This window comes from Triticum urartu, chromosome 3A (assembly GCF_056163025.1).
Source record: "Triticum urartu cultivar PI428250 chromosome 3A, HENAU_Tu73, whole genome shotgun sequence".
Lineage (NCBI taxonomy): Eukaryota > Viridiplantae > Streptophyta > Magnoliopsida > Poales > Poaceae > Triticum > Triticum urartu.
Genome location: NC_141875.1, coordinates 584124274 through 584147934, shown reverse-complemented (window position 1 = coordinate 584147934; position 23661 = coordinate 584124274).

Genomic DNA, 23661 nt, shown 5'->3' with positions numbered 1-23661 from the left:
TGTTGAAACCTTTTGCATATTAATCTCTGATACATTTACTACAGTGGGAATTTTCTTTCATAATTTTTGGAGTTAGGGGAGTATGGATCTTGCTGCACTCTTTACAGACTGTCCTGTTTAGGCAGATTGCTGTTATGTTTGCATATGTTTGCTTCTTTAATGATTCTATTTGACGATAGGACTATTAAAATATGCAGAGGCATTTAGTATGAAATGTTGAATAATAATTTTAGTGATTTTCTACAGTAGAGTATGATAAGGTTTTTGCAATGGTTTATACTAACTAATCTCACGAGTCCTTGTTGAGTTTTGTGTGGATGAAGCTTTTGAGATTTAGGGAGACCGTGATATGAGAGGAATTAAGGAGACACAAAAGCTCAAGATTGGGGATGCCCAAGGCACCCCAAGATAATATTTCAAGAAGTCTGAAGCGTCTAAGCTTGGGGATGCCCCGGTTGGCATCCCACCTTTCTTCTTTAACAACTATCGGTTATTATCGGTTGATCCTAAGTTTTTGCTTCTTCACATGATGTTTGCTATTCTTAGATGTCATTTTATTTTGTTTGGCTTGCTGTTTGAATAAAGTATCAAGATCTTAAATCCTTAAATGTTAGAGAGTCTTCATATAGTTGCATGATTATTCGACTGCTCATTGATCTTCACTTATATCTTTCGGAGTAGTTTGTTATTTGCTCTAGTGCTTCACTTATATCTTTTTAGAGCACGGTGGTGGTTTTATTTTATAGAAATATATGAACTCTCGTGCTTCACTTATATTATTTTGAGAGTCCTAAACAACATGATAATTTGCTTTGGTTATGAATTTAGTCCTAATATGATGGGCGTCCAAGAGGCATATAATAAAAACTTTCATATAGAGTGCATTGAATACTATGAGAAGTTTGATGCTTGATGATTGTTTCGAGATATGAAGATGGTGATATTAGAGTCATGCTAGTTGAGTGGTTATGAATTTGAGAAATACTTGTGTTGAAGTTGTTGGGGAACGTAGTAATTTCAAAAAAAAATCATACGCACACGCAAGATCATGGTGATGCATAGCAACGAGAGGGGAGAGTGTTGTCCACGTACCCTCGTAGACCGAAAGAGGAAGCGTTAGCACAACGCGGTTGATGTAGTCGTACATCTTCACGATCCGACCGACCAAGTACCGAACGCACGGCACCTTCGAGTTCTGCACACGTTCAACTCGATGACGTCCCTCGAACTCCGATCCAGCCGAGTGTTGAGGGAGAGTTTCGTCAGCACGACGGCATGGTGACGATGTTGATGTTCTACCGACGCAGGGCTTCGCCTAAGCACCGCTATAGTAATATCGAGGTGGACTATGGTGGAGGGGGGCACCGCACACGGCTAAAAGATCAAACAGATCAATTGTTGTGTCTCTAGGGTGCCCCCTGCCCCTATATATAAAGGAGCAAGGGGGGTGCGGCCGGCCAGGGAGAGGGCGCGCCAGGAGGAGTCCTACTCCCACCGGGAGTAGGACTCCCCCCTTTCCTAGTTGGAATAGGATTCGGGAGAAGGAAAGAGAGAGGGGAAGAAGGAAAGAGGGGGCCGGCCCCCCCTTTGCCCTAAACCAATTTGGTTTGGGCCTTGGGGGGCGCCCCACACCCCCTTTGCTTTCCTCTATTTCCACTAAGGCCCATATAGGCCCATTAAGCTCCCGGGGGGTTCCGGTAACCTCTGAGTACTCTGGTAAAATCCTGATTTCACCCGGAACACTTCCGATATCTAAACATAGGCTTCCAATATATCAATCTTCATGTCTCGACCATTTTGAGACTACTCGTCATGTCCGCGATCTCATCCGGGACTCCGAACTCCTTCGGTACATCAAAACACATAAACTCATAATATAACCGTCATCGAACTTTAAGCGTGCGGACCCTGCGGGTTCGAGAACTATGTAGACATGACCGAGACATGTCTCCGGTGAATAACCAATAGAGGAACCTGGATGCTCATATTGGCTCCCACATATTCTACGAAGATCTTTATCAGTCAAACCGCATAACAACATACGTTGTTCCCTTTGTCATCGGTATGTTACTTGCCTGAGATTCGATCGTCGGTATCTCAATACCTAGTTCAATCTTGTTACTGGCAAGTCTCTTTACTCGTTCTGTAATACATCATCCCGCAACTAACTCATTAGTTGCAATGCTTGCAAGGCTTATGTGATGTGCATTACCGAGAGGGCCCGGAGATACCTCTTCGACAATCAGAGTGACAAATCCTAATATCGAAATACGCCAACCCAACAAGTACCTTTGGAGACACCTGTAGAGCACCTTTATAATCACCCAGTTATGTTGTGACGTTTGGTAGCACACAAAGTGTTCCTCCGGTAAACGGGAGTTGCATAATCTCATAGTCATAGGAACATGTATAAGTCATGAAGAAAGCAATAGCAACAAACTAAACGATCAAGTGTTATGCTAACGGAATGGGTCGAGTCAATCACATCATTCTCTAATGATGTGACCCCGTTAATCAAATGACAACTCATGTCTATGGCTAGGAAACTTAACCATCTTTGATTCAACGAGCTAGTCAAGTAGAGGCATACTAGTGACATACTGTTTGTCTATGTATTCACACATGTATTATGTTTCTGGTTAATACAATTCTAGCATGAATAATAAACATTTATCATGATATAAGGAAATAAATAATAACTTTATTATTGCCTCTAGGGCATATTTCCTTCAAAAGTTTGTGATTCCCGTAGCATGCATGTATGGTGAACCGTTATGTGATGAAGTCGGAGCATGATTTATTTATTGATTGTCTTCCTTATGAGTGGCGGTCGGGGATGAGCGATGGTCTTTTCCTACCAATCTATCCCCCTAGGAGCATGCGCGTAGTACTTTGTTTCGATAACTAATAGATTTTTGCAATAAGTATGTGAGTTCTTTATGACTAATGTTGAGTCCATGGATTATACGCACTCTCACCCTTCCACCATTGCTAGCCTCTCTAGTACCGCATAACTTTCGCCGGTACCATAAACCCACCATTTACCTTCCTCAAAACAGCCACCATACCTACCTATTATGGCATTTTCATAGCCATTCCGAGATATATTGCCATGCAACTTTCCACCGTTCCGTTTATTATGACACGCTTAATCATTGTCATATTGCTTTGCATGATCATGTAGTTGACATCGTATTTGTGGCAAAGCCACTGTTCATAATTCTTTCATACATGTCACTCATGAGTCATTGCACATCCCGGTACACCGCCGGAGGCATTCATATAGAGTCATATCTTGTTCTAAGTATCGAGTTGTAATTATTGAGTTGTAAGTAAATAAAAGTGTGATGATCATCATTATTAGAGCATTGTCCCATTGAGGAAAGGATGATGGAGACTATGATTCCCCCATAAGTCGGGATGAGACTCCAGACGAAAATAAATAAATAAAAGAGGCCAAAGAAGCCCAAATTAAAAAAAGAGAAAAAAATAGGCCATAAAAAAAGAGAAAGGCCCAAATAAAAAAATAAAAATAATAAAAAATGAGAGAAAAAGAGAGAAGGGGCAATGCTACTATACATTTACCACACTTGTGCTTCAAAGTAGCACCATGATCTTCATGATAGAGAGTCTCCTATGTTGTCACTTTCATATACTAGTGGGAATCTTTCATTATAGAACTTGGCTTGTATATTCCAATGATGGGCTTCCTCAAAATGCCCTAGGTCTTCGTGAGCAAGTAAGTTGGATGCACACCCACTAGTTTCTTTTGTTGAGCTTTCATACACTTATAGCTCTAGTGCATCCGTTGCATGGCAATCCCTACTCAATCACATTGATATCTATTGATGGGCATCTCCATAGCCCGTTGATACGCCTAGTTGATGTGAGACTATCTTCTCCTTTTGTCTTCTCCACAACCACCATTCTATTCCACCTATAGTGCTATGTCCATGGCTCACGCTCATGTATTGCGTGAAGATTGAAAAAGTTTGAGAACATCAAAAGTATGAAACAATTGCTTGGCTTGTCATCGGAGTTTTGCATGATTTAAATATTTTGTGTGGTGAAGATGGAGCCTAGCCAGACTATATGATTTTGTAGGGATAGCTTTCTTTGGCCATGTTATTTTGAGAAGACATGATTGCTTAGTTAGTATGCTTGAAGTATTATTGTTTTCATGTCAATATTAAACTTTTGTCTTGAATCTTATGGATATTAATATTCTTGCCACAATAAAGAGAACTACATGGATAAATATGTTAGGTAGCATTCCACATCAAAAATTCTGTTTTTATCATTTACCTACTCGAGGACGAGCAGGAATTAAGCTTGGGGATGCTGACACGTCTCCAACGTATCTATAGTTTTTGATTGTTCCATGCTATTATATTATCTGTTTTGGATGTTTATGGGCTTTATTATACACTTTTATATTATTTTTGGGACAAACCTATTAACCTAGAGCCCAGTGCCAGTTTCTGTTTTTTCCTTGTTTTAGAGTATCGCAGAAAAGTAAAATCAAATGGAGTCCAATTGACCTGAAACTTCACGGAACTTATTTTTGGACCAGAAGAAGCCCACGGAGTACCGGAGTTGCACGAGGAGAGTCTCGGGCTGCCCACGAGGGTGGAGGGCGCGCCCACCCCCTGGGCGCGCCCCCTACCTCGTGGGCAGCCCGGAAGTCCACCGACGTACTTCTTCCTCCCATATATACCCATATACCCTAAAACGATCGGGGAGCACAATAGATCGGGAGTTCCGCCGCCAGAAGCCTCCGTAGCCACCGAAAGCCAATCTAGACCCGTTTCGGCACCCTGCCGGAGGGGGAATCCCTCTCCGGTGGCCATCTTCATCATCCCGACGCTCTCCATGACAAGGAGGAAGTAATCCACCCTCGGGGCTGAGGGTAAGTACCAGTAGCTATGTGTTTGATCTCTCTCTCTCTCTCATGTTCTTGATCTGGCACGATATTGATGTATCGCGAGCTTTGCTATTATATTTGGATCCTATGATGTTTCTCCCCCCCTCTACTCTCTTGTAATGGATTGAGTTTTGTAAGTGCATCTAGTTCCCCTTAGTGATTTTGGTGTATTGAAGACTTATAGGTTAAGGGACTAATGCGTGTGTGAGTGTACACAGGTCTATAAGTCTACGAGGAGTTTGATATTTACAGGAAAAGTCGACCCCTAAAAATGAATATCTTCGATTGAAGATTTTGGTATTTTTGAAGACTTTCATGAAGACTTTGAAAGTGAAGAAATTGGTGTGTCCGTGAAGACTTGATATTCATGCGAGAAACATGAAGCTTCAAGACTTTCGTGTTCATAGTTTTATTTTTCTCTTTCTTGAGTCATAGGAAACACCATACTGTTAAAGGGGGTCGAGGAAATACTAAGGAAAAATTTCCATGTGATGCTCAACTCAAAATCCTACACCTACCAATCCCTTCGAGTGAAGCCATTGGAAATCTCATACAGTTCAGTCAATTTCTTCAGTGACAGAGACGAAGTTCTTCTGGTCTCTGAGGAATTTGTCCTGACTGAGGAGTTAGGAATTCGCCAGTGCGGATTGCCTACACAGTGAGGAACATGATAGCCCTGAGGATTTTACTACTCAAAATTCCGACCGTTGCCGTGCTATGCGCCAGCTGTCCCAAAATATCTATCCACCTAACGGTCATATCATTGAAGGGCATTTATGTCTTATCATGTCAGGCTGCTCCCTAGGCTATAAATAGCCGCCCCCTACAACCACTAGCTGGTTGGCTGCTCCGAGAGAAACTGACACTTGTCATTTGAGAGCAACCCATCCTCCGAGGACTTTGAGCGAAAATCATCAAGTGAGGAAAAACCAAAAACCCAAAACCCAAACACCTACAAACCCCAAGTGATTGAGCATCACTGAAGAGATTGATCCTGAGTGGATCCGACGCTTGTTACCTTTGAAGACTGTGCTTCTTCCAGACGGTTAGGCGTCATGGTCTAGAGCATCCAAGAGGAATTGTGGATCACCGAGTGACCAAGTTTGTGAAGGTTTGGAAGTCGCCTGAAGACTTACCACGAGTGATTGGACGAGGTCTGTGTGACCTTAGTTCAAGGAGAATACGGTGAGGACTGGGTGTCTTGGACTAAGTGTCCTTGACTGGGTGTCCGGGACTGTGTGTCCTCGAGTTTAAATACTCAGCCGCTCCAACCAGACATACAACTAAGACAACAGTTGGAACTGGTCTACCAAATAATTTTCTTCACCGAGCTTACTGGTTCTATTTTCTCAACTCTTTCATTTCCTCATAACTGTGCTGTATGTTTGTTCATATCTGTGTTTGAAGACTTTCTCAATTTCCTCGGTTCAATGTCTTCAGTCTGTTTGTCTTCATCTTGTGTTATGCTGTGATTATGCTTCTTGTACTCTGTGCCTGTCTTCATTCATCATGATGACTATGCTTGTATTCTGTTGTGTTTACTTTCGAGTATTTATTCCGCTGCTAGTAGTTCTTCGCTAAGGAATTTCCTCACCGGCAAATTCCTCAGTGAAGAATTTCATAAAAATCGCCTATTCACCCCCCTCTAGTCGATATAACGCACTTTCAATTGGTATCAGAGCAAGGTACTCCCTTGTTCTGTGTGATTTTGGTTTAACCGCCTGGAGTTTTAGTTATGTCGACCGTAGGTATGATCAAGGTCTCTGCTGGGTGTCCTGCCTTCGATGGGACGGACTACCCCTACTGGAAGAATAAGATGCGAATGCATGTTGAAGCAATTGATAACGATCTCTGGTATGTTGTGGAAAATGGTGTTCCCTCAGTCACACCTTCTCTGAATGCTGTCGATGTGAAGAGATTCAAGCAACTCGACTCTCAAGCGAAGAATATCATATGTGGCCATCTGAGCAAAGGACAGTATGGTAGAGTGAGTGCTTTGGAAACAGCGAAGCTTATCTGGGACAGGTTGTCCAAAGTGAATGAAGGAGTCTCAACTTAGCGTGACTCTCGAGTTGATGTTCTTCGCAATCTCTTCAACCGCTTCAAAAGACTCGACAATGAAAATGTTCAACAAACCTTCGATCGCCTCACTGACATCTCAAATGAGCTTCAAGCACTTGGTGCCACTGACATCACCGACCATGAGGTGGTGAAGAAATTGCTGAGATCGCTTGATTCCTCATTTGACACTCTGGCATTGATGATACAAGAACGTGCTGATTACAAGTCACTTGATCCCGCTGATATTCTCGAGAGGCTAAATACTCATGAGTTCCAACTTGCTGAAAAGAGAGATCTCTATGGTTCAAGCTATGGCAGAACACGTGCACTGAAGGCCAAGGCAGTATCTGAGTCCGAAGATGAAGACTCTGGTAGCAGCCTTGGTGATCCTGAAGAACTGAGCCATGACCTGGCTCTGCTCGTGAACAAGTTCCAAAAGTTCTCAAGACGTGGTCGCCTTGGAAGATCCTCAAGGAGCAATGATTCCTCATCCAGTGACTACAAGAAGAGGCTCTGTCACAAGTGCAAGAAACCTGGACATTTCATTCAAGACTGTCCTCGATGGGAAAAGGAATCAAAGAAGAAGAAATACAAGGATTATAGTTCTGATGATGCAAAGAAAAAGAAGAAATCCACAAAATCCTCATCATCAAAATCCTCAAAGCCTTCATATCACAAGAAGAGCAGCTCCAAGAAGGCCAGGGCATTCATTGGAAAGGAAATGGACTCTGAGGCTGAATCTGAAGAAAATGAGGAAGAGGAGTCATCTGAGGAGTCTGAATCCGGAGTGGCGAGCCTAGCTCTCGCTACTGCATTCGTCAGCAAGTCTATCTTCAACACTGAAGAAAATGACCTCACAACAAGGCTGATGAAGGCGATGATGACTACGCTCCCACCTATTGCTTCATGGCAAAGGGTGCCAAGGCACTCAAATATACCTCCTCTGAATCAAGTGAGAATAAATCTGATGAAAACCTTAAGCCCAGCTATTCTAAACTTGCTAAGATTGCTATAAAACAACAAAGGGCTTTAGAAAAGGTTCAAAACATGCTAAATAAAAATGATGATATGTTGGGTGAAGAAATGGATCGCACTGAAACTTTGACTGAAAATCTTCAAAGACTTCAGTCCAAGCTTGACAAACTTCAAAGTCATCATAACACTCTCTTATCGGATCATGAGAAGCTTTCTTATGAATTTCTTCAAAGAAAGCAAGACCTTGAGAAGCTAAGAGTGAGTTATGAAGATCTTCAGAAGGAGCGCGATTCATTACTTGCTCAACAAATCAGCGTATCTTAGGAAGAATTTGTTCCTCCATGCTTGAAGTGCATTGAACGTGAATCTGCTAATTCTTCACCTGAATGTTCAAATGCTGCTAATGTTTCAAATTCTTCACATGCCTCTGCTATCACTAATTCCTTATCTGAGGACATTGCTAGTATCACTGACGATGCAGGGCTGAAGGAATTGTACACGACAGGCATGTACAAAAGACTCAAAGGGCAGCAGGCTCTTTGTGATGTGCTTAAAAAGCAGATCCTCAACAGGAACCCTAGGAAAGAGGGTATCGCCTTTGAGAGGAAACTCAATGCTGATGGTACATATTGGAAGCCTGAGCAATACCCCAAAACTACATGGGTCGCTGCAAAGGGACCTCCAGTTGATCCATCTAACTTATCTGGATTTGCATGTGAATCTCCTCATTCTGATGATGAGTCAATTGACTCCAACTATAAGCTATTCAAAAATCAGAATGGTGAAGTATTTGCTAGATATGTTGGCACTAACTGCACGAACGGCTCCCCTATGAAGAAAATCTGGGTACCCAAAAGATGCCTTGAAAATCTTCAGGTGAATGTCATCATGACGCCACCTGTGAAGAATAGGAACCCCAGATCAAATTCCTCATACGGACCAAATTCCTCATATGGATCAAAGTCCTCATATGAACATCATCATGCTAACCCGTCTGTTTCACAGGGAAAATCTAAGGATTATGGATATGTGCATTATTCTTCAAATCATTATGTCCATAAGTCCTCGAAGAATTTCTCTGCTTACTCATATGCTTACTCTAACCCATCTTATGTGAAACGAAATGGATTGGCTTCTATGCCATCCTTCTTGTATGGAGCTTGCAGAATGATGAACTCTTTGCCACCCCTTCAGCTGTGGGTGGTGAAGAAAAAGAACTAATCACTTCTGCAGGGTCAGGTCTCCAGACGCACGTAATCGTCTGAAGAATTTGCTGGAGACCTGAGCATGCCTGATAGGACACAGGCTAATCATGAAGAAATGAACTTTCATTTCTCACGTCCTCATATTGCTTTATCAGTTCTTTTACTTGATGAAATTGATCTGATGAGTTGATGTCATATTCTTCACTGATGAAGTATATGAGTTTGTAAGCTGCACTAATTCATCTGCAGGATGATCAACCCAAAGCCACTGAGTGGGTCCTCGATAGTGGATGTACAAACCACATGACTGGTGACAAGAATCTATTGATGGATGCTCCATTATCTCCATCGCATCTGAAGCATATCGTCTTTGCTAAAAAAGGCAAAAGTCAGGTATTGGGTCTAGGTAAGGTTGCGATTACAAAGGATCGACACATGGACAAAGTCATGCTTGTTGAGTCCTTAGGATACAACCTTATGTATGTCTCAATGCTTTGTGATCTTGATATGGTTGTTGTCTTTGGCAAGTACCGTTGTGTTGTGGTTATGGAAGCTGATAATTCCAAAGTATTCGAAGGCTTTAGGAAAGGAGACATGTATATTGTTGATTTCTCTACAGGACCACAACCAGCCATGTGCTTACTTGCAAAAGCTTTAGAAGGCTGGCTCTGGCATCGACGACTTGGTCATGCAGGCATGAGGAATTTGCACGCGCTTGCGAAGAAGAAGCATGTCATTGGCATCGAGAATGTCAAATTCCTCAAGGATCACCTATGCGGAGCCTGCGAAGCTGGGAAGATGACCAAGGCCAAGCATCCAGCGAAGACTATCATGACCACCACTCGCCCATTTGAATTGCTTCACATGGATCTCTTTGGTCCTAATCATTATTCTGCTATCTCAAATGAAGCATCTCAATATGGCTTCGTTATTGTTGATGATTATTCTCGTTACACATGGGTACACCTTGTTACTTACAAACATGAAGTGCAGGAAGTCTTCAAACGATTTTCCTCGAGGGCTTCAACCAACTTTGGTGTGAAGATCAAGCACATCAGAAGTGACAATGGCACTGAGTTCAAGAATTCTGGTCTCGATGACTATCTTGATGAACTTGGTATCACTCATGAGTTATCTGCTCCTTACACTCCTCAGCAGAACGGCGTCATGGAGCGCAAGAACAGGACTCTTGCTGAGATGGCTCGCACTATGCTTGATGAATACAAAACGCCTCGTCGTTTTTGGACTGAGGCAATTGATACTGCGTGCCACATCATCAACAAAGTATATCTTCACAAATTCTTCAAAAAGACTGCCTATGAACTCCTCACTGATAAGAAACCCAATGTAAGTTATTTCAAAGTCTTCGGTGCTAAATGTTGGATTAGAGATCCTCATCACAACTCAAAATTTGCACCGAAAGCACATGAAGGTTTTATGCTTGGTTACGGAAAGGACCCCCACACCTGCAGAGTCTTCAACAACGTTCTTCACAAAGTTGTTGAAACTGTAGATGTGCGGTTCGATGAAACTAATGGCTCGCAAAGAGAGCACCTACCTACTGTGATAGATGAACCAGCACCTGAGGAAACTATCAAGTTCAAGGCTACTGAGGATGTCATTCCTACTGAAGAATTTGCTGAAGAATTCATTCCAGAACATGAAGAACGTCGAGCTAATGCACCTGAAGAAAATGCTGAAGAAAATGGTGCTGAAGAAAACGCTGATCAAACTCTTCAACGACAACCAACTCATCCTCGCATTGCAAAGGAAGTGCAAGTTGAAAAGATCATCAATGACATCAAAGCGCCAGGTCCTCTCACACGCTCAAAAGCTTCACATTTGTCTAACTTTTGTGGGTAGTATGCTTTTGTCTCTATTACAGAGCCCACTAAGGTAGATGAAGCATTTCTAGAGCCTGAGTGGATTCAGGCCATGCAAGAAGAATTACATCAGTTCGAGCTCAACAATGTCTGGGAACTGGTCAAACGTCCAGATCCTCGCAAGCACAATATCACCGACACAAAGTGGATCTACCGCAACAAGCAATATGAAAATGGCCTTGTGGTGAGGAATAAGGCACGGCTTGTAGCTCAAGGCTACACACAGGTTAAAGGAATTGATTTCGATGAAACTTTTGCACCTGTTTCTAGACTTGAGGCTATTCGCATATTACTTGCTTATGCTAACCATCATGATATCACTCTATATCAAATGGATGTGAAAAGTGCATTCCTCAATGGTAAGCTTGAGGAAGAAGTATATGTTGCTCAACCCCGAGGTTTTGAAGATCCAAAGAATCCTGACAAAGTCTTCAGACTCAACAAGGCCCTCTATGGCCTCAAGCAGGCCCCACGGGCTTGGTATGATACTTTGAAGGAACTCTTCATGAAGAAAGGCTTCAAACCCGGTTCACTCGACCCTACTCTTTTCACTAAATCTTATGATGGCGAATTGTTTGTGTGCCAAGTATATGTTGATGATATTATCTTTGGTTGTACTGACCAACGTTATAGTGATGAATTTGCCTATATGATGAGTGAAGAATATCAAATGTCTAGGATGGGAGAGTTCAAATTCTTCTTAGGTCTTCAAATTCGTCAACAACACAATGGCATATTCATATCTCAGGAGAAATACCTCAAGGATGTACTGAGAAAATTCGGCATGCAAGATTGCAAAGGCGTCAAAATTCCTATGCCCACAAATGGCCATCTGTGCACTGATGAAAATGGTATTGACTTCGATCATAAGGTATACCGCTCCATGATAGGTTCCTTATTATACTTATGTGCATCTAGGCCAGATATAATGCTTAGTGTTTGCATGTGTGCCCGATTTCAAGCTGCACCGAAGGAATCACACCATAAGGCTGTGAAGCATATTCTTCGATATCTAGCTCACACACCAACACTTGGATTATGGTACCCCAAGGGCTTGGCTTTTGATCTTGTTGGATATTCTGACTCTAACTATGCTGGTGATCGTGTGGATCGCAAGTCAACATCTGGTACATGTCATTTCCTCGGACGATCTTTGGTCTGTTGGTCCTCGAAGAAACAAAACTACGTATCACTATCTACTGCTGAAGCTGAGTACAGTGCCGCTAGTTCTTGCTGTGCCCAATTGCTATGGATGAAGCAAACTCTCAAGGACTACGGCGTCAGCATGAAGAATGTACCTCTCTTCTATGACAATGAGAGTGCCATCAAGATTGCTCACAACCCAGTTCAGCACTCGAAGACAAAGCACATTCAGATTCGTCATCATTTTCTTCGTGATCATGTGTTGAAGGGCGACATTTCTATTGAGCATGTGAAGACTGAAGAACAGCTAGCCGATATCTTCACAAAGCCCTTGGATGAGAAGAGATTTAGCAAGTTGCGGTGTGAGCTAAATATCTTAGAGTCTTCGAATGTTCTTTAAAAAGGACACTCATCCTAACACTTATGCAAAATTGATGACTTAGATGTGCAACACATGAAGAAACGTTTTTCTTCAATCAATGAAGAATAACACTCTTAGTGTGAAGAAATTAACAAAGAATTTGATTCTCAGAACCCTACGATAATTGTACGCGGTGTGTGAAATCATCATTCTTATACAGTGGGTCACGCCACCACCAAAAGTTGAAATTCCTCAAATTATTCATATTCTTCAACTTTGCATAGTCTTCACTGGTTCCGTCGTTTTTCTTCATTGGCTATATATATATATGAGTTTATGTCCTCTACAACATTCACTTATTGCTATTTCTTCAAGTTGGTTTTCTGCTAAGTGAATGTGATCGGACCCTTCCCCTCTATGCTATACTCAACCCAATCTGTTCACAAATTCTTCATGTGCGTTCTATTTGAAACTCGTTCAAAATCTTCACTGTGTCCTTGTCAGCTGAAGAAATTGTGAACGGAACTTTAAAACCTATCTTATCGAAATTTTCGGTCTTGCCGCTCAAACCGTTCCGCATCCCACGATACACTTATCCGCTCACCCACGATCTAACACAATCTCCACCTCTCACTACGTGGGTGACACATGTCATGCGAATGAGAAGGGTCAGGGGCACGTTCGTCCAATTTCTTCGGGCGAGCAGTTTTTCACCATGGCTATAAATACCCCTCCTTCCCTTCCTCACTTCTTTTACTCCGCTCGACCTCTCTCTCCAGCTCGAGCTTCTCAAACCCTAGCGCCGCCGCTACTTCATCGCCGCTGGTGAGGAAGAGCTTCACTGCCTCGACCTCGTCGCCGACGTACTCGCGCCGACTGCGAACATCTTCACTCCGCCGCCGCCGTAGCCGTCTTCCTCCGCCAAGTTAGGGCGTGGAAGATCTGCACAGACGAACTTCACATCTCCTCACTCCAGTTCGTCGTGTTCTTCATCCAGGGTAATTAAAAGTTACTTTTACTGCCCTCGTTGATTTGAATGATTATCTACAAAATCTTCAAAAGTGTTCTTCTTCATATCTTCACACACTGAACACCTCACAAGTCATCCGTTCTTGATTCGTTTCTCTAAGCATCGTTTTTCTTCAAGATTCCTCAATTGTGTGGATCTTCGATCTATACAACTCTGGAACCTAAGACAAAGAACGCTTAGTGAAAATCTTCAAGACTCATCTGGTCAAATTCCTCAAACCTGTTCATTTTGAAAAACCTTCTGAGAACGCATATGACCTCTCCAAATTCCTCGCAACTATACTCTGTTCACAGGTACACATGTCAGCTGCTGAATCACTAGGTTCTCATTAACTTAACTCATTTGCAGCATTCCTCGAAAAAAAGTTGCATACTTTCTTCAGAGAATTCGATTGTTCAAATTCCTCAACTGAAGAAAATGGCTGATGGTAAAAGGCCACAGAAGGGAGGAAAGAGGCCTGAGGTAAATACAACGTTTGAAATCCCTGATAACATATATGCTAGGTACTGCACACCTACTGAGGAAACCAAGAATGAGCGCAAAGTGCGCATTCAGAAGATAGAGAGGAGATGGGCAAGAGAATGGAGGGAGTACAGATATGTCACTCCTAAGTATATGAAGAAATTCGCACTCAATCCTCCATGCCCAAGAGCACCACTGGCACCTGGCCAAATTGTTGATCCCACCAGCCTCAAGCGCGGTGAGGACTATCCTAATGAATGGGCCAAGCGCCAAGGCAAGTTGGCTAAGCAAGCCAAAGAAGCAGTGAGGAAATTCAATGAAGACTCTGCTGCTGCTGCTGCCTCTGTTGAGGTCCTTGCTGTCAAGCCAAAGAAGGCTATGTCAAAGAAGCCTGCGCGCAAGCCAAGTGCTTCACCAACAATGCCCTCAAGGCCAAGTTCCTCAGCAATGCCCTCACGGCCAGAATCATCAAAGCCCTCACGGCCAATTCCTCATGTTGCTCCTGTTCCTCCAAAGTCCTCAGCTCCTCCGCCAAAGCCTTCAGCTGTTACGACCAAATCCTCAGCACCTGTGCATCTCGCTTCGTGCCAAAGGACTGCCGGCATCTCCATTGCCTCAGGTGTCTCAGCTAGTTCCTCAGCTGCACCAAGTTCCTCAGCTGGCCCCTCACTGCTCAAGACAAAGGCCACTGCTGGGTGAGGTCCACGCCCAAGTCCTCAAAAGAAGCAAATCGCTTTCCAAGTGCCGTCTGATGAAGACGAAGCTGATGATGATGAACTTGCAGAAATCATCAGAGACAGGCAAGTCAGGTCCGCTAGAGCCAAAGGATCAGAGGTGCCACTGCTTTTGGATCCCAAGCTGATCCTCGACTACATTGATGATTGGCACAAGGACCCCAACACTCCCTTGTCTGACTTCAAGCTGACTCCTGGCCAAAGTCACATGCTGACCCACTTCATTCAAGAAGAAAAGTGGAAATTTGAGAAGGCCAGGCAGATCAAGAAAGCGCAGTACAAGAAAGAGCGCTATCTGAAGAAAAACGTTGTCTCTATGACAACTGAAGAACTTGTCACTACTCAGACTGAGATTAAGAAACTCATTGATGACTTTGAAGCATATCGCGTTGACTGGCTTGGAGCCAAGGTTCGTTTTGTGAAACTTGCGGATAACTTCACTTCCAATGTTGCAGCCCCAACGTAACAGGAAATTCCTCAGGCTGAAGCATCTGCTCAGCCTACTGAAGAAAATGCCAGCACCGCTGATGACAATCAGGCTGCTGAAGATAATGTGAGTTCCAGGGCTGATGACTGCATTTCAGCCGCTGAATAAATTGCCAGTGCACCCACTAGTGGTGTGCCTGAAGAAACTGAAGAACTCAGGGCAACTACATCAGTTGTGCCTAAAGAAAATCAACCAGATTCCTCAGCTGCTCCTGCACCAACTTCACCTCCAATCCTTCCATCTGCATCAGATGTGAAGAAGACCAAGGCTGCAGAGCGTGCTGCAGTGAAGAAAAGGAAAACATCAGCTGCTTTAGATTCTTCAGCTCCGAAGAAAATGAAGCCTATGACAAGTTCATTTGCACATCCGATTGATGTTGTTCCCATCTCAACCAGGCCATCAAAGGACCTTGTTCCTTTTGATGAAGAATATGTGATCCCCAGTGGATCTGATGAAGAAACTCATTCTGCTGCTTCGTCTGAACCATTGGATGAAGAAATTGAAGTGGATGTGATCCCTTCAACACCTATCATCTCCTCGCCTGTGCCTCAGTTCACAGCTGAAGAGGCTGGCGTTGAAGAAATGGAAGATGATGATGTGGACATTGGCTGCTCCACACCCGTAATCAGTGATGAATTCTGGGAAAGTCAGCATCCAAACTCTCCAATGTTCACCCCTCTACAGCAAATTCCTCAATCCCCCACACAAATTGTTCACATGGGCTCTAAAGAAACTCATCCCACTGCATCTGTCCATGAGGAAATTCCAGCCACTAGCGCTGAAGAAACTGCTGCTGCTGAACAACCAACGACGCAGACTTCCACTGAGGAGGAACCAGAAATTCCTCAGCCTGAAGAACCTGCGATTGAGATTCCTGAGGTCATGATGCAACTCACTGACACTCCTCTGCCGAAGCCAAAGGATCCATTCTCACGCAAGCAAAAGTTCAAGACTGATGATTTCTTCGGCGAGCACGTATTCTTCGAAGATTACAACCCATATGACTCTGCTCGCATTAGGAAGAGGCGTTTCTAGACTGCTAGTCAAGCCAATTTCTATTCCTCAGTGCTGTTCAACAAGGAGAAGATTTTCTACCATGAGCATATTCCTCACGTGGATATGGAATCTCTGTCGTGCTTCGCACCAGTCCTCAGTGTTCTTCACGATGCTGGGCTGCTCAACTTTTGCTCTGACATCTGTGATTGGAATGAAGAACTGATTCTTCAATTCTATGCAACGCTGCACATCACCGGAGATGCTGAAGATGTGAATTCATGGGTGCTGGACTGGATGTTTGAAAACACTCACTACACTGCACCAGCCTCTGAATTGCTTCGTGCTCTACCACTCAGTCCTCCCCTTGAAGAAGCTCGCTGCATCTACAGTGAACCTGAGCTCACACATCATTACATGCAGGTGCTGATGAAACCTTTGAAGCCAGGTCAAGCACCAAGAACCAAATTCCTCGTGAAGGAATTGTTGTACGTGCCCAGAACTGTCTATCGTATTCTTACGAGGACAATCAGTCCTATCAAAGGCCACGACACATCTGATGAGGAAATTGTTGGCATCATGAAGAATCTGATATTCAACATCGTTCATGGCATTCCTGTCAATTATCACGATTTCTTCATGAGGACTATGGCCAATGTTGCACTGTCTCTGTTTGAGCTGAAGCCTTATGCACCTTGGATCATGAGATTCCTGAGGACAAGGTCTTCACTCAACTACAAAGCTGATTTCCAGAATCATCTCAGCTACTTGCCCCCAATTGAAGTCCTCAAGCAGACATATTCCTCAGTTGATGGAAAGGGCAAGGCACCAGCTGTAATAGATGAAGGCATTCGTCCATTGGATGGTCAGTTTCGCAAAGCTGCATCTTATTCCACCAATGATGACTCTGCCACACATGACTCTGCCAATGCACCTAAGTCCACTCCTCAAGCCACTGCTTCGCGCGTGATGACTGACCGTGAACTTCTGCTTAGTCTTCACCAGAAGGTGGATCGAAATCATAAATGGGTTAAGCATCAGTTTGGTTCACTTCTTCACAACATGACTGCCACACACAATGCAGTGAAGAAAAACCACTACTACCTCCATCAAGTCTTCGGTCGCACCAGGGCAATCCTGTCACATCTGTATGGTGAAGAAGATCTGAAGAACATGGGTCTTAATGAAGATTTTGACTGGTCTGCACCTCCACCGAAGAAATTCAAGAAGGTCAAGGTTCCTTCTCTGGTGGCCAGCTCATATTCTTCATCGCGCGACACTGATGAACATGAAGATTTGGTCGACACTGCGGCAGGCCCTACATCAACCAACGACCCCAACAACGCTGGCGCTCCTTCATCAACATGATTATCTTCAGGGGCGTTAGTCCTCATTTTCGATCCTTTTGGTCATTTGATGACAAAGGGGAGAAATATGAGTTAGTCTTCAAGCGGGTCTACTATATGGGCATTTTTTATCTGCTAAGTTACAACTCTCGTTCTTCTGAAACTTTATTGGATCGAGTTGTAATCTTAAACCCGATGGTGCTCTGATACTTTTGATGCACTTTGCTCTGATACTCTTGATGCACTATTCTGCATGCTTATTCCTCGTTAATATTATTGCACGCATGCTGAATTTCATCAGGCACCATATTTCATCATGCATTTCAAATTCTTCATATTATATGTTAAATGCGTGTATGAATTACAAGATATAGGGGGAGATCTCCATGATTCAACTCTTCAAGTGTGCATTGCTTCAAAAGCAAATTCCTCACTATGCACATCTTCAGGGGGAGTTCTTCTATATCTTGCAATCAAATTCCTCAATATCAGTATTTACACTTCATATGTTTATCCCCGTTGAAAACTTAACCTATATTGTCATCAATCACCAAAAAGGGGGAGATTGTAAGTGCATCTAGTGCCCCTTAGTGATTTTGGTGTATTGAAGACTTATAGGTTAAGGGACTAATGCGTGTGTGAGTGTGTACAGGTCTATAAGTCTATGAGGAGTTTGATATTTATAGGAAAAGTCGACCCCTAAAAATGAATATATTCGACTGAAGATTTTGGTATTTCTGAAGACTTTCATGAAGACTTTGAAAGTGAAGAAATTGGTGTGTCCGTGAAGACTTGATATTCATGCGAGAAATATGAAGCTTGAAGACTTTCGTGTTCATAGTTTTATTTTTCTCTTTCTTGAGTCATAGGAAACACCGTACTGTTAAAGGGGGTCGAGGAAATACTAAGGAAAAATTTCCATGTGATGCTCAACTCAAAATCCTACACCTACTAATACCTTTGAGTGAAGCCATTGGAAATCTCATACAGTTCAGTCAATTTCTTCAGTGACAGAGACGAAGTTCTTCTGGTCTCTGAGGAATTTGTCCTGACTGAGGAGTTAGGAATTCGCCAGTGCAGATTGCCTACACAGTGAGGAACATGATAGCCCTGAGGATTTTACTACTCAAAATTCCGACCATTGTTGTGCTATGCGCCAGCTGTCCCAAAATATCTATCCACCTAACGGTCATATCATTGAAGGGCATTTATGTCTTATCATGTCGGACTGCTCCCTAGGCTATAAATAGCCGCCCCTGCAACCACTAGCTGGTTGGCTGCTCCGAGAGAAACTGACACTTGTCATTTTAGAGCAACCCATCCTCCGAGGACTTTGAGCGAAAATCATCAAGTGAGGAAAAACCAAAAACCCAAAACCCAAACACCTACAAACCCCAAGTGATTGAGCATCACTGAAGAGATTGATCCTGAGTGGATCCGACGCTTGTTACCTTTGAAGACTGTGCTTCTTCCAGACGGTTAGGTGTCATGGTCTAGAGCATCCAAGAGGAATTGTGGATCACCGAGTGACCAAGTTTGTGAAGGTTTGGAAGTCGCCTGAAGACTTACCACGAGTGATTGGACGAGGTCTGTGTGACCTTAGTTCAAGGAGAATACGGTGAGGACTGGGTGTCTTGGACTAAGTGTCCTTGACTGGGTGTCCGGGACTATGTGTCCTCGAGTTTAAATACTCAGCCGCTCCAACCAGACGTACAACTGAGACAACAGTTGGAACTGGTCTACCAAATCATTGTCTTCACCAAGCATACTGGTTCTATTTCCTCAACTCTTTCATTTCCTCATAACTGTGTTGTATGTTTGTTCATATCTGTGTTTGAAGACTTTGACTGAAGACTTTTTCAATTTCCTCAGTTCAATGTCTTCAGTCTGTTTGTCTTCATCCTGTGTTATCCTGTGATTACGCTTCCTGTACTCTGTGCCTGTCTTCATTTCATCATGATGACTATGCTTGTATTCTGTTGTGTTTACTTTTGAGTACTTATTCCGCTGCTAGTAGTTCTTCGCTAAGGAATTTCCTCACCGGCAAATTCCTTAGTGAAGAATTTCATAAAAATCGCCTATTCACCCCCCTCTAGTCGATATAACGCACTTTCAAGTTTCCCCTTTGAAGTTATCTTATCGGATTGAGTCTTTAAAGATTTGAGAACACTTTATGTATGTCTTGCCGTGCATATCTGTGGTGACAATGGGATATCACGTGATTCATTTTATGTATGTTTTGGTGATCAACTTGCGGGTTTCGCCCAACCTATGCATAGGGGTTGGCACACATTTTCGTCGTGATTCTCCGGTAGAAACTTTGGGGCACTCTTTGAGGTTCTATGTGTTGGTTGAATAGATGAATCTGAGATTGTGTGATGCATATCGTATAATCATACCCACGGATACTTGAGGTGACATTGGAGTATCTAGGTGACATTAGGGTTTTGGTTGATTTGTGTCTTAAGGTGTTATTCTAGTACGAACTCTAGGGCTGTTTGTGACACTTATAGGAATAGCCCAACGGATTGATTGGAAAGAATAACTTTGAGGTGGTTTCGTACCCAATCTCTTCGTTTGTTCTCCGCTATTAGTGACCTTGGAGTGACTCTTTGTTGCATGTTGAGGGATAGTTATGTGATCCAATTATGTTATTATTGTTGAGAGAATTTGCACTAGTGAAAGTATGAACCCTAGTCCTTGTTTCAATGCATTGCAATACCGTTTACGCTCACTTTTATCATTAGTTACCTTGCTGTTTTTATATTTTCAGATTACAAAAACCTTTATCTACCATCCATATACCACTTGTATCACCATCTCTTCGCCGAACTAGTGCACCTATACAATTTACCATTGTATTGGGTGTGTTGGGGACACAAGAGACTCTTTGTTATTTGGTTGCATGGTTGCTTGAGAGAGACCATCTTCATCCTACGCCTCCTATGGATTGATAAACCTTAGGTCATCCACTTGAGGGAAATTTGCTACTGTCCTACAAACCTCTGCACTTGGAGGCCCAACAACGTCTACAAGAAGAAGGTTGTGTAGTAGACATCAGGTCCCACCAAGTTTGTGTAATCAGTCAAACCGAGTTGAGGCTTTACCCTAACCCTAGCACATCGGTCCCACCGAGTTGATCATGTCGGTCCCATCGAAATGCCTAACGGTCACATTATGAACTAAATCGGTCTGACCGAGTTTCATGATTCGGTCCCACCGAGTTTGGTGATTTGTGTGTAACAGTTAGATTTTGTGTGGAGGCTATTTATACCCCTCCACCCACTCTTCATTCGTGGAGAGAGCCATCAGAACATGCCTACACTTCCAACATACATTTTCTGAGATAGAACCACCTACACTTGTGTTGAGGTCAAGATATTCCATTCCAACCACATAAATCTTGATCTCTAGCCTTCCCCAAGTTGCTTTCCACTCAAATCTTCTTTCTACCAAATCCAAATCCCGCGAGAGAGAGTTGAGTGTTGGGCAGACTATCATTTGAAGCACAAGAGCAAGGAGTTCATCATCAACACACCGTCTATTACCTCTTGGAGAGTGGTGTCTCCTAGATTGGTTAGGTGTCACTTGGGAGCCTCCGTCAAGATTGTGGAGCTGAACCAAGGAGTTTGTAAGGGCAAGGAGATCGCCTACTTCGTGAAGATCTACCCGAGTGAGGCAAGTCCTTGGTGGACGACGGCCATGGTGGGATAGACAAGGTTGCTTCTTCGTGGATCCTTCGTGGGTGGATCCCTCCGTGGACTCGTGCAACCGTTACCCTTCGTGGGTTGAAGTCTCCATCAACGTGGATGTACGATAGCACCACCTATCGGAACCACGCCAAAAATCTCCATGTCTCCAATTGCATTTGCACACTCCAATCCCATCCCTTTACATTCTTGCAACTTGCATGCCTTACTTTCCGCTGCTCATATACTCTTGTCATGCTTGCTTGATATGTATTGTGAATGTTTAAACTTGTGCCAACTCCACTTCAACTTAAAGAAGTTAAAAACTGCAACTTTTCTTACTTAGAGTCTATTCATCCCCCTCTAGACACCTCTTCTCGATCCTTTCAGCAACAATAGCACTTGAAAATGATGTCTTGGAGAATATTAATTATGAAGATTTGATCGAAGATTTCATTTCAAGAAATACTAGAAGAATGTTGCTTTTGGGTAGAAAATGAGGTCAGTTTATAAGTGTATTGCTTTAGTACCATCTTTACTATTTTACTATTAGTATTTGATATATTTCCTAAATGTTGTAACAAATAAGATATTTTTGAAGTTAAATAATTAAGTGAGAGTATGCTTTAATTACATTAGTTCTTCAGTTATATGGTTTAAAAAATAGGGCTCTATTTTGATTTCCCAGGCCCCCGAATTTTTGAGACGGCCCTGCATCTTTGTCACATTGACTATGCCCATGATCAAGAAAACATGATCATCAACAATACATAGACTAATCCCAGAGGCTTGACTAGAAATATTAATGGTGTTTATGTTTTCACAAATGCAATTGAGTTTTCCTCATAATATCATATTCACGATCATTGCAATTATAGTACAGAAATATAACCTTAATTATAAACATGATAATAAAATAATAACTCTATTATTGCCACTAAGGCACGTTTCCAACGCTAAATTGATGTTCAGTGGTGTAGAGACAAAAATATATTGAATAGTAGCATCTTTCTCTACACCACATTGTAAAGGGACGGATACTGAACCGCAAGCATATTGTCTCCCAGCTGGGTGTCATTCCCGAAGCTCATGGATTGACCATCACCAACCTCGCAAGAACTTCTCATAAAGAAAGAAGATTTGACTTTCATCAAGCCCTTCCAAAATGATAAATCAATTTTCTACCTGAGAGTTGATACAAGGTTTTGGAAGATAAATATTTATTATGCAGGAGTTCTTATCAGGCACCTTTCTTGTTTTGTAACTTGAATAGCCATTTAGTAAGCAATCATTTTTTTCACTTATAAATGTGCCCCCTCTTATCCAAGCACACCCCATGATGTGGTAACCTCTTTGCGCATGCCTTACAACGCTTGGGGCTGTAGATGCCAGTCCTTGGCAATGATCCCAACCACCGTTGATGCCCCCACAATCCCCGCACTCGGACCTGGCAGTTTCGAAGCTAGCAGTCGATGGCCCCGTGAGCTCATTGTCCCGACTCCCTCCCTCATGTCTCCTTCCTCGTCGGATTTGGTTTCCAGGAATTTGGAGAGAAGGTAGGATATGTAAGGTTGTACATTGTCACTCGGTAGGGTGGGATATGGCGACGATGGGTAGGTCAGAAAGAAGGAGCAATAGGCCAAGCAAACTTCCTTCCGGGTTGTAGGTTTAGAACATAAACGACCCAAAGAAAGCTTCGCTCATGTCGATGAGCCGGTCAACACATGATGTGTATTGAGTGATACTCAAGGCACACCCCTCAACTAGACTATGCCTCTCTCCCCGGGAGTGTGGCTGAACCCGGTTAAAAACATTGCCATCTGACTCTCTCAAATGCGCATGGCTTTTGTATATGCCCATTTGTCGATTGTCAACTACGACACCTACAATCGACTCCCCAAAGGAAAGTCATCCTTAATTCGAGACGAGATTACTTGGTCCCTTACTGCTAACGACTTCTACTTGGCTTATGAGATCCGATTTCCCCGAGGATCGAGTAGCCGGGTCTCACACGCGCGTCGTAGAGTAAGATGGATGGGAATGTGAAATTCTACTTATGGTTGCTCTTACAAAATAGGAACTAGCAGCGGATTGGCTACACGCGAGGGGATGAACTTAATTACAATGCCCTATGTTGGCTATGCGATGAGGAGCAGGAGAGCATTGACCATCTAACGCTTCATTGTTGCTTTGCGAGGGAGGTTTTGCACTAGTTTCCAGGGAACCAACGCGAGGATGTGCAGTGTGCAATGTCTTTGGCATCCCTAATTTGGGATTGGTGGATGATGATTTGCTTTCTTCGCGGTTAGTCGGCCAACCATACCGAGGTGATCAACCTCTCAACCTACATTGCTTGGAATCTTTGGAA